Genomic DNA, 13,421 nt, shown 5'->3' with positions numbered 1-13,421 from the left:
TCATAGAATAGGAGAGTTGGAAGGGACCTCTGGAGGCCATCTAGTCCAACCCCCTGCTCAGAGCAGGACCAATCCCAACTAAATCATCCCAGCCAGGGCTTTGTCAAGCCTGACCTTAAAAACTTCCAAGGAAGGGGATTCCACCACTTCCCTAGGTAACGCATTCCAGTGTTTCACCACCCTCCTAGTGAAAAAGTTTTTCCTAATATCCAACCTAAATCTCCCCCACTGCAACTTGAGACCATTATTCCTTGTCCTGTCATCTGCTATCACTGAGAATAGTCTAGATCCATCCTCTTTGGATCCACCTTTCAGGTAGTTGAAAGCGATGATCAAATCCCCCCTCATTCTTCTCTTCCGTAGACTAAACAATCCCAGTTCCCTCAGCCTCTCCTCATAAGTCATGTGTTCCAGACCCCTAATCATTTTTGTTGCCCTTCGTTGGACTCTCTCCAATTTATCCACATCCTTCTTGTAGTGTGGGGCCCAAAACTGGACACAGTACTCCAGATGAGGCCTCACCAATGTCGAATAGAGGGGAACGATCACGTCCCTCGATCTGCTGGCAATGCTCCTACTTATACACCCCAAAATGCCATTGGCCTTCTTGGCAACAGGGGCACACTGTTGACTCATATCCAGCTTCTCGTCCACTGTCACCCCTAGGTCCTTCTCTGCAGAACTGCTGCCTAGCCATTCGGTCCCTAGTCTGTAGCGGTGCATTGGATTCTTCCGTCCTAAGTGCAGGACTCTGCACTTGTCCTTGTTGAACCTCATCAGATTTCTTTTGGCCCAATCCTCCAATTTGTCTAGGTCCCTCTGTATCCTATCCCTACCCTCCAGCGTATCTACCACTCCTCCCAGTTTAGTGTCATCTGCAAACTTGCTGAGGGTGCAATCCACACCATCCTCCAGATCATTAATGAAGATATTGAACAAAACCGGCTCCAGGACCGACCTTTGGGGCACTCCGCTAGATACCAGCTGCCAACTAGACATGGAGCCATTGATCACTAACATGGAGCCAGTGCTCCATGTATATTAAGTGGAAATCCCTGATTGGAGTTCTGACAATTTAAACATGACCAATGGTTCTTTATCTGCATATGTGCTTATATAATTGACAAAGTCATACTGCCCATCTTTCACTTTTCAGCAGGCAGTAATTATTCTCTATCATCTTGAGTGGTAGTGCTGAGGGAGGGAAAAAATTAAAAACAAATCTGATTGACATTCCAATTTGTGAAAGCCAGCCATTTTCTTAAACATGACCATGGGTTGTTATTGAGGGGGAAAATGTTTAGATATGTTTGGGGTTTTTTTTATCCTTTTCCACAAGAATGCTGTGTGCAAGTCTTCCTTGTTTTTTTTAATCCAACTTTTGTAAGTATCAGAAGTGATTATCATGGTGAGGGGTTATTTAATTGCTACACATTTTTAGGGAAGCAGTGAGGCCCCTCTGAACTAAGGAGAATAAGGCCTAGGTTTTGTTACTGGCCTAGTGATCCTGAGCTAGTAACTGAGCAAGTCACTTTACTCTGTGCCTCAGTTTCCCCATCTGAATAATGGGGATATTGATCCTTATCTTCTCTGTGAGACAAATTCAGGCCTCTGTGAAAAGTTCTACATAGAGCTAGAGATTACTCTATCATTATCTTACTGGAGAACTTGATAACACACTTCAATCAAAGGCTATCTATGGTAGACATCACACAGCAGGATTTGGACCACAGTCATTGCAGAAAGTCAATGAGGTTCTTCATTATTCCTATTATGACATCACTTTTTCCTTTAATTTCTGATTTTGAACAAATTATGACTATTAAAATATTGAAGTTTGCAGTTCAGAAATAATTGGCCTTTGGGAGCATCCACTCTTCCAATCAATTTTTCTATCCTTAAAAGATATATTCCCCCTCACCTTACCATGTGAAGCTCCAGCATGTTTTCCTTTTGTGAGTGTGATAGGATCAACAGCTGAGCATGTAGACAATACAATTTTGCTCTGAAAAGTGATAGCAGCAGCCTGAAAGGGTGGTATCCTGGTAGTTATTCCATCATTACATTATAGTACTATAATATCCATGTAAATGCTGTCTGAAGACATTTACAATATAAGACTAGGCTTGGAAAGACTAGATTTTTATTGGAAAATGTTGGTCAATGTCCACTTCACTGTACACTTACCTGCAAACTTTCCATCAATAATCAAAATTTACAGGTAGACAAAGTAAGAAAAATGCTGCTTGAGAATGTATTGGCATTTGATTTAAGGTTATTTACTTTATATTTTTTTGGTGTGTGATGTTAACAATTTGTGATTGCTTGTAAAGCTTTAACTTTTTGAATTTCAACATCTGCTATGACTAAATAATTGTCTGACCTCTTCATAATTTTGCACAACTGTGAAAATTTAAATTGAAGGAAAATAAAGCTGAACTGGCTTATCTTTCTATAATCCTGTTAACTTGTGCTAAATATTCCATAACACTTTGCAAAGCTGAAGACCGCTTTGGCATTAGAACATAAGAAACTTGTCAAAAGCAAAATACACTAATGTTCTACTCTGGTACAAGCTGGGGAGGTACCTTCACAGACTGGTACCTGCAGTGTTAGTATCCAAGCAAAGATAAGGGAAATAGAGAACAATAATTTAAAGAACTAGTATCTGGGAGGGGGGTTGATTTTTAGTGACATGTAGAGATTTAACTCCTAAAATCATCCTATAAATACTACTAGCTGAAATATTTAGTAATGTGGAAGCACACCTTCTGTGTAAGGTAAACTTTGCAATGCTGCAGAAGATAGCTTCCCAGAAATTGATATCCTATTGAACCTTTTTTCTGTACTATTATTGGCTTATAGCAATAAACCTGAGTCATATTGGTTATTTGGTCTGAGTAGATTTTCATAATGGCCCAAAGTATGGTCAAGCAATTGACTATACAATTTACCAACATAAAGAACCTTGCTCAGGCCCTCAGTACACAGGTAAATGTCATCCTAATGACTTAATTCTCATCTTGTGGGGATGATGCTAGAAAAGTGTAACCCTGCATGCAATAAATGCAATAAAACTTAGGGCCCAATCCTGTTCCCAATTAACTCAATAGTAGGGTTTTTTGTTTGTTTTTTTCATTGACTTCACAAATACTGCTCCATTTGTCTTTGCAAACGTGTGTGCGTGTGTGTACACATGCATGAGCATGCATATCAGTCTGTAGGTGACAATTCTTTGAGTTTCTGCTTAAATATGAACAATAATAAACTTTTCTCCTGTCAAATGTCCTATTGCTGTCAATGGAAGTTTTGTTTGAGGTAACAAATACAGGATTGGGTCCATGGTCAGTATTTGGCTAATACCTATGCATTGGTTTCTGGTAAACCATGAACTTTGTTTTGGGTTGGATGATTCTGTATTGTTTTCCTTGCCATTTATATATGGAACATAAATTATATTAGCCTGATCCTGCATTTCTCTTAGACATACAATTTTGTTTGAAGTCAGTTAAGATTTTGGGTGTGCACTAAAGATTCCCATTATGGAGAAAAATTAAAAGTCTAGGTTGTTCCATCTCTGTATACTACAGATGTGAGGACTTTGATACAAACTCAAGCCCTTACTGTGTTTGCTAAAATCTTTATAAATTTATCTTGTAAACTGCAGCACAACCATGAACTATGGACTGACCTTTTGTGAGTCATTTTATTTCTATTCTGCTACCCCCAAATTACCAAATGAATTGGATTGCATTATGGAAGAAAACAGTCAGATTATGAGGTTTATAAAGAGCGCCTGGACAATTTGCAAAAACATGTAAATAAAAAGAAAAACATGTATAGTTACTTGGAGATTGTAGTAATTTGTTTTCATAAACCTAAACTGAATTCTCATCAGGTGTGTGTGTGTTTTTTCTTTTTTTTTAAATGGGATTGTGATGCAACTCTTCAAACCAATGTGAAGACGCCCCATTTACTTCAATGGTGTTTGGATCAGGCACTTATTCTCTGAGAAACCCTGTAGTTCAATTAAACACAAGTATCTGGCACAGACTGTGGATAGGGTTTGTTATTGTGGTTAAATGTGAAGATGGAGGCTTACTAACGATTGTCTACTTGCAAGTTTTGTTCTAATTCATTGTCATTCTCTTCACCTTCTAGCTGTTTTTGTATATAAGGATTTTCAAGTAAATGCCCTTAAAGTGTGCTTTTGTGTTAAGGTATTTAATGTCAAAGGTCTTTGAATAGTTTTTATGAAAGAGGACTTGTCAGGGCATATCCTGCAGTAAACACCTGGGAACTGCAGGGTTCAGCTAATGGTGACTTTGTCTTAGTCTAGAATTTTACTCACTGGCTTTACATCAAGACTCCTTTTTTATCTTCCCTTCAGTGTATTTCTTATTTGTAAAAGGGATGGTGTTTGAATATTTAAGGACCTATCATGGATTAAGATCTTATGAATCACAAGCAGAGTAAAATGTCTCTTCTTTCATGAATATGCTGAAGGAAATTACATCTGCATGTGGTATACATGTTGAGTATCTGACGAGTAAAGCCTCTGAGTGCGACCCTCCCCCCCCTTATAAATTAAAAACCATTTATATATTTAACACCATTAAAATGCTGGTTGCAAAGGGGGGTTTGGGGTGAAGGATGAGAGCTCATAACCCCCCTCCAATATAATAACCTCATGACCCCCTGAGGGCTCCCGACCCCCAATTTAAGAGCCCCTGGTGTAATAATTCTGAAAACTAAGTACAAGGAATTAATAAAAGTTAAATATGACTTTAAGGGTAATACAGTCAATTATTACTATTACCAGCTGAAGAGCAGATTAATATGAGAAAATAAAGTTGTCATTGCCTAAATTTAGCTGTACTTACCTAAAGCAAAGTTTGTCTCTTAAATTAAGTTGGGCAAGGTCAACAAGGGTGAATGTGGATAAACTGGGTCAGCTCTTGGACCAAAAAAACATAAGGTTAGTCTTTTCATTGACGTGAACAGTCCCATAGTGATCCCATAAAATCCATTGCTGATAATAGTTCAGTTCAAGTGACATTAAAACAACTCTGGTGATAGCTTCCATACTTTGATGTAAGGCACTGAAAATTGCATCTCCAGTGCTGGTGGTGACTGCAGTGACCCTGGGCAAAGGAGTTGTTGACAGAAGGATTATACATTGAGGGTTACATTGAAGGGCAACTTTACTTTCTGCTAAGAGCTCCTGGCCTTCATGACCAAACCACCATGTTGCTGATGCTTATATATTGTATTTAATTATATTTAATACAGTGATGCATATTATCACTGTGAATCCCAGGAAATCATATTAGATTCAGCTCAGCACGATGGTACCAGAGTACAATAAAAAAAAAAAAAAAGCCTGCAAACAGTTGCAAGCTAACTGTCTGATTCTGCATCCATTAATGTGAGTAACTTCACTCATGAGAATTCTCACTGAACTCATTTACTCATATACACACTTGTAGGATAAGTCTCTTAAATAATTCCCTTAAATAAAAGTCCTACATAATTTAATAGGGAAGAACACCCCCACCCCAAGTGCTAACATTTTTAAGTTGGCCCCAAATATCCCCCAAGTTTGTGGGTAGCTTTATCCAAGGTTTTGATTCAGGTCCATCTCTAAGATCACCATTGTCTTGATGGCTTAAATTCCTATCTTGTTGTTAATATGTAGCACTTTTCAACTTTGAAACAACTTATAAATCTTCAGAATATGCTTAGATGTAGGTAAGTAGTAGTATTTCCATTTCTATAGATGTAAAACATGAGGAAGTGGGATTGCTGATTTTGCTGAATATCCTAGATAGCATCCATGTCCAAGGTGGTGGTAAATGGAAAGAGTTCTTGGCCTTCAATTTTGTGAATGGAACCAACATGTGGTTTAGTAATTACATGCCTTAGCAATTCTGAATAATTTCCAGGTACTGTATGTTACCACAAACTCAAATGTGTCTTATGGATTCTATATTTTAAAATTTCTTCGAGAATTTCTTCATTTACACTTCACCTCCAGAGTTCTAGTTCCTTCAATTTACATATTTTTTTAGGTCTTTCTCTCCATCCATGTGGAGATGGTTGGGGTGGGGAGAGATGGGTGAAGTAATACAACACATACTTCCATTAATGTCAGAATTAACTTGTGTAAGTCTCCTGCACATTTACAGAAGGACAGTTTGATTGTTCTTCCATGGGCTTGTGTAGTGGAGCAGCTGTCCCACTCCATGAGAAAAAGGGCTGGAACAGGCCAGAGAGGGTGTGCAGACCAGCAGCCAATCAGCAAAGGCCTGTGAAGAGCCAGTCAGGGCCGGGCTGGGCCCTATATAAAGGCTGCCTAGCAAAGGAGAGAGGAGTCTCTCCCTGACTAGCAAGGGAGGAGGACTGGCCCCTGAGGTAAGGAGATAGCACCTTGGACAGAGCAGTGCTGGGCAGGCTTGGGAGAGCTCTGGCCCAGTTACCTGCCAGGCTGCGGCCACCCCCCTAAAAAGGGGTCGAAAAGGTGCATGGAGCCAAAGAGGAACTGTCCCAGGGAAGATAGGTGGATAAGAGGGGAGAGAAGGAGGGCAGAGACAGGCTGTCACTAGAGGGTCCCAGGGTTGGGAGCCAGAGTAGTGGGTGGGCCTGGGTCCCCTTTCACCCCTTACACTGCATCTGGCCACAGAGGAGTGTGGCTGAGACAGACTGCAACTTGCCCTGAGGTGAAGGGCTAGACTTTGGGGTTGTGGTTGGCCACTGAGGCAGGTGCAAGCCAAAGGACTGTTACCAGCCCTCCTGCCCTGCCCCCCAGAAGGGGATGAGGGTGGAGTAGTGGATGCTGCTGGAGGGCAGTGTCCTAAAGTGGACACCACGGAGCAGGGAGCAAGGTGGTTCCCCAATCAGCAGAGCAGACAACGGGCGAGACACCATGTGCAGAGGGCGCTCCACAGCTGACTAGAGCTATTTCCCAGAGCAACCAGTAGGAGGCGCCAGTGGTGGTGAGTCTGACCCCGTCACAGCTTGCAATGATAGTTCATTTAATTGTTTTGTTTGTTAGAGTAGAGAATCTCCAAGCACCATCCATAGGGAGTCTCTTTTAAAACATGGCCCACTAGTAATAATTGAGAAACGTTGTCACAGAGAATTGGTCAAACTCAGGCAGCAATCCAATCCTAGCTGCATTTTTGAAAAAAATTGTAGAACTTAGAATCCCTTCTGGTGAAATAACTTGACAGTAATGAAGAATTAGAATTTCACCAGCCTTATTAGCTGTACAGTTGGATGCTGAGAAGCAAAGGCTGAATGGAGTTTAGCTAGAACTCAAATGTTCATTTATCTCCTATCTTTGTCTTTATCTATATTGCTTTTGGTTGTGTAGCACCCTTTGAATGACACAAGAAATGATTGTGCTTCTGACATTGTAGCCCTCAATTGTCATCTTTAGTCCTCTGTAACTCTTAAAAAGAATAAGGCTTTAAAAGAGATTGGCTTCCATCAGCTACAGAGCCTGCCTGTTAAGGAAGATGAAAAAATGACAGTGGAAAAAATCAAATAGGATAATGTTGTTAAATTGGCTGAATAAATTCAAGATTCCATTTCAAGCAAATGGTTCACACAAAACAGGCGGGAGGTTTTTAATACACATTAGCATGAAAAGTAATTGTGTTAATGTTAGGGTTGGAAAGTGTCTGAGTATCCTTTAGGTTTCCATATTCCTTTACCTCCACCTTGATAACTGTGAATATACTAACATGAGAACTAGTGAACACACATTAAAACTTGTAAAAGTTATTGACTGCAGGCATTCCTTTTGTTGCTATTTTGTGTTCTTTAGTCACTCACTCAGTTTAACATTTGCCTGGACCGGTGGGGTGGGGTGGGGGCAAGAACGTTGAAAAGTCAGTGTTGTTTAATTGGCTTGCAGAGACAATTCCCCCCAATTCCATTCCAAGTTAGATTCATTTTTTCTTTCCTGGAAAACATTGAAGTAGAACATATGATACTTTAGAACTCTGATATGAAATGAAGTGAGCTGAGTAAAACAGCTGCCATTGTCACTCAATAGACCCTAAACCTTCCAGTGAAATAGTTTTGAGCCTGCTGAGTAGGAATGGTTTAAAGGTCTATTGTAAAAGACAAGAATTCTTTTCATTAATTAGACAAGTCAGTCTGCTTTGTATCTGCAACAGTGAATAACCTTTCATTCTGGGGGTGTAGTTAAGCCCTTAAACTAACTTGATTTCTTGCTCCATTCTGCTAACACATAATTTTTTACCTTTATACGTATTATTGTTCTAGGCCAATCACTAAAATGCTTCTATTTTTCTTTTAGTTTAGGACTTGTCTAGACTAGGAACACTTGCACCAGTGATTAGATCAGTGCAACTCTCCAATTGCAAAACAGTATATATACCAGTTTGACTGCACTTATCGGGGGAGGGTGGGTGATTTACCTGGCCTTACACTAGTTTAATACACATATTGGGAGGGTTGCAATGGTGTAGCTACACAAGTGGAAAAAAGAAAAATCTAGTACAGACAGGGCCTTAGTCCATATTATTAGGATAATAAAAATCATACTATCTGCTTATTCTTTGCAATCTGTTCTGAGTAATCCCCAAGTAATGGGGGGAGGAAGGGAATCCATTTCTACTTATTTCTGTCAGATACTTTAAGTTCTGAGCACTGCAGTTATGGTCTATAGAAAACAAGTCTGTATTAGAGATATGCTAAGGAAAGTGTGTGTATTAATCTAAATTTGAACAGTACCTAGCCCAACAGGGGTCCTGATCCTAATGGTGGCCTTTAGGCACGATTTATTATTAAAGCCTCTGTTAAAACATGTACTTATGTTCTGTATTCCTTGTATGGCACTAGTGCTGAACATTGGTTTGGTTTCTTGCTATTGTACTGAGTTTTCTGTCAAAATATACTGGATAATATATTGAAATGACAGCCACTTGGTAGGAACCCACTTGCTTAGAAATATACTAACTAATTTTAAGTTTCAGAACCTATAATTTAAAGGAGTGTTTTATGAAGAGGAGTTGTTGGTATATCTACAGGGATCCAAGTCACACCATTTCAGATAACTGCTAAAAACCTCAATTTATATTTAATTTATATTTGAAGGGAAGTGTCTTTCCCCCAGTACAGGCAGATCCTCCATTCTCTTCTCCATCTACTGAAATTTTTATGAATGTAATATTGAACTCTTTGCTCCCATAATCTGTAGATGAGCTTCTTGACTATATTCCTGAGGGGGATCTCTGCACAGGTGTTCTGCTTCTCAGCTAGTGGGGTATACCCTCTAGATTGTTCCACCATGCTCAGAGGTACCAACACTCCCTTTTCAAGGATAATAATTCTCTTCTCATCCTGTGGGTTTTTTTTCTCATTGCATCATTAGAAAGTACTGGCTTTAGTCCCACAAGAGCTTATTTCCTTCTCTATAGGCCTCAGTTTCCTGCCCTGAACTAGGGTATCTACTATCTCACTAGTAACCTAGAGAAGGGTAGTGGAAAGGAAGGGACCTGGGCCTGCCCTCTACTACAGTCCCAGCCCAGGGGTCCTAGGGATAGTGGTAAACAACTTGAACTAGTGTTTCCTTCCCCTGGGCTACTTCCCTCTCCTGCTCTTCAGCTTGTGGGGCTTCCTGCCCCCCCACCCCCCTCTCTCCACAAGCCAGGTGTCTCTTTACCTAGGGTCTTGGTCTTCTAGCCAAGGAAGCACTCCTTCAAACTGCTCTCTGCTCCAACTCCTTCCCCTGGCTGATTGAAGCAGGGGTTTTTATCAGGTGATTAGCTTCAGGTGCTCTAATTGGCTTCAGGTGCTTTTAATTAATCTATAAAAACCTTTCTTCCCTCTACAGGGAATAAGGCTTCTCCTCATCCTGGGACTTACATATCTCTCATATATCACTCTCCTGCTGCCTTCTGGCCATGCTGTATCACAACACCATGCACAATCAACCTGTGGAACTCATTGCTGGGGATGTTGTGAAGGCCAAAACTATAACAGAGTTAAAAAAATAATTAAGTTCATGGAGATTAGATCCATCAACAGCTATTCGCTCAGATGGCCAGGGATGCAACCCCATGAACTGGGTATCCGTAGTCTCTCACTGCCAGAAGCTGGGAGTAGATGACCAGGGATGGATCACTCTAACTGCCTATTCTGTTCATTCTCTTGGCAGCATCTGGAATTGGCTACTGTTGGAAGACAGGATACTTGGCTAGATGGAACTTTGGTCGGACCCAGTATGGCCGTTCTTATGTTCAAGTGATTTTAGCTTATGCATTGCTGCTAAGTGGGTACTTCATGAAAACAGAAGTCAAGCTTTAACCGATATCCTAGCACTGGCCAGCTATCTTAAGCTGAAAATACCACAAAACTCATGTCAGACTTTTTGTGTGTGGATGGGAGCTCAGTTAAGGGAAATGCCTGAATTAAATCTTCAGTGAAGATGCACATGATGGCGACAAAGCGTTTCTGTTTCTCAGAATGAACCACTAAGCTATGCAGGGCCTTAGCTGAGATCTGGAGGAGGATGCTATAGAGGTAGCACTGCTGACCACCTGTTTGGGAGTGGGAAGTCTGCACATGGAGGGAACCCTCTCTGCACAGCTCAGGCAGTGGGGTGGGGGAAGAGATGACTTCGGCTGTAATTTTTGGATTTTTTTTAATTGGGAGATGGGCAATTCGTCATTACAAGTTTGTAGTGCTTAGACTGCTAAGTGAACCTGCAGATACTGGTTCTTGTCTACCTGCTACAAACTGAAGCCTGAGAAACTTGCAAGGCTCAGTGTCATGTTAACCTACTTGGTTCATAATGGCCAAATGCCTTAAAAGCTTTAGAAAGTGACAAATTGACTAGATCAAGACAGTGGAGAATTTTACACTGCAAACCTAAAAACCTATTTCTCTCTGGTTCTCTCTGGGATTTGGACCGTGAAAGACTTGCTTTGTTTTTGAATCTTAATTGTAGTATATTACGGAAGTTGAATGCCAGTGTATGTGTACTGGTATATGTATTACAAATGATACAAAGCAATAAACTGCTCTCCCTTTCTCTCTGCCTTGGGAGAATAAACTTTAAAGTCAATGATCATGTGTCATCACGGTAAAACAGTCTTAGAGCCAATTTTTGGAGTTCTTGCACAATGAACAACATCAGTGAAGTGTTCACCCTATTAGACAGCTCAGGAAAACAAGCTTTTGGAGGGTCATAAGCTTTAGCTTGTAACCTTGCTGCCATTTGCTTGGTAGGGTCACTCTTCATTGTAAGCTTGAATGAGCCTGTTAGGACTGCAGGGAAGAGTGAGTCTGAAGAGCATATTGAAATATGCACCATTGAGCCAGCAAGAAAATGTACACTTTTGCAAGTAAGGAGCTAACAGAGTTGTTGAAATAAAAGGTCACTCTTAGACTGTGATCAGTGCATTGTGATCTTGGTGAACAAGATATTTTTGTGGAATGAGTGAGAGGTGAAGGAAGAAAACCACTTTTCCCCCTTTAGAATTAGTAATAAGAAACACTAATTGAACCTTTAATACTATGTTTAAATGCTCTTTCAAAAAGCATGTGACACTGGAGAAAAGGGCTAACATGATTTTTAAATGCTTTGATTTTGTTTTTTTCGGGGGGACAAGTGTCCAGACTACAGATACTTTGACTGACTTCAATGCACTTTGGCTCATGGAATGAGAGGTAAGGAAGTTGAAAGGAAGGCACCCCACAAACACCCATTTTAGTTTTTGATTGCTGGAATTGATAGCACAGGGGCATTGCTGTTCTGTGTGGCATCCTGTTGACCTTAACAGCACTTTGAGGATGCAGCAGTCTGCACACGTTCTGTTAATGGCAGGATCAGAGCCTCAATATCCATTCTCCCCCCTGCCCCACCTCCCCAAAAACAAAAAAGTATCTAAATCACTAGGAGAGAGAAAGTTCATTTAAATAAATACAAAATTCAGAGGAAAAGTAGTCATCACCAGAATACTTGTAATTCTGAGGTATTTATTTGTGGCACAGGCATCAGAAACTAAAGAACACTTTAAAACAGAACAGCTGTATTTTATTATATCCTCTGGCATAAGCTGCCAAGCTTCTGTAGGGAAAGTCAGACACTTTTTAAAAAACTATAAAGACCTTTTTCCCCTTAGGACTAATTTGCAAATGATCTGGCTGAGACCAGTGAGGGATGGAGAAATCTATCAGGAAACTGAACCAAAAATAAAACTTTAAGTATATATGAAAGTATTAATTGTTTTCTAGTGTGAAATTGATCAGGGACAGAACTAACTTAGAAACACTTATGAACTGTACTCTACTTGAAAGCTCAACAAGTATTTGGGCTCTTTTTTTTTTAAGTCACATGAAAAAATAGCTGGTTGTGGTTTGTTACAAATTATACCCGATAGGTCATGCACAGGAACTGCTGCGAATTATACCCGATAGGTCACGCACTGTTCGAGTCTAGGCTGAGGCACACGAACAAAGTCCACAACTGCAGAATTTCCAGAGACACTAAGTTTATTACGCTTGAGTGTGGTGCCCCCTGCTAATCGGGAGGGGACCCCGCATGCAGGTTATACAAAGGTTATATACCTTTTAGCAAAACATGTTGCCCTCGTGCATCAGAAACCTTAGCCAATAGACAAACCCTTTCCTTATCTACCACCTATCCCTGCTAGGTACATTCCCCGTGCTAAACCATTACTTCAACTACATTACAGGTCCTAAAGCAATGCATCAGTAACTTTTCCTATCAGGATGGGAGGCTCACATCAAGGCCAGGAGGCAGGGAGTTAGGAACAGACAAAGAACAGAAACCGGGAGTTGAAACAGGCTGGAAACAAGGGGGGAGAGGGGGAGGAGGGAGGATTTTCACAGGAATGCAGTATCTAAGAAACACTCCTCCTGGTGCATGATGTGCTTGCTTTTAGACAATGGTGGGCCCCAAACAAAATGGAGTCACATATGCTAACTTTTCCTTAACAGGTTGCTGAATTTTCTATTCCTAGCCTGGGATTTTCAAAGTTGTCTTAGCAAGTTAGAGAAATATATCGAGACTTGGGCACTTTACTCCTTTGGAAATCCCAGCCTTGATTTTGGTAGACAATTTGACATAAAATTAGAGGGCATGTTAACATCTGCTGCTGCAGATATATCCAAATTTGAAAGAAAACTATGAAGAAGAGCTCAGTTACTGGGCCAATTTCTCTACTGGCATAACTCCATTGAGCTACACCTGCAGAGAATTTAATATACAAAGCCTACAGAACAAGCAAGATACTAATATTATCTTACTTGCCTTCTATTACCTTTTTTAAACCTGGAGTTGCATCTGCTACAATTGTCACTATATTCTCTACCACTGATAGCAGCATATATAGTACTAATCCGTTTGAAAACTAGTAAAC

The sequence above is a fragment of the Chelonia mydas genome, chromosome 4 (genome assembly GCF_015237465.2).
Source record: "Chelonia mydas isolate rCheMyd1 chromosome 4, rCheMyd1.pri.v2, whole genome shotgun sequence".
Lineage (NCBI taxonomy): Eukaryota > Metazoa > Chordata > Testudines > Cheloniidae > Chelonia > Chelonia mydas.
This window is presented reverse-complemented; position numbering follows the sequence as displayed.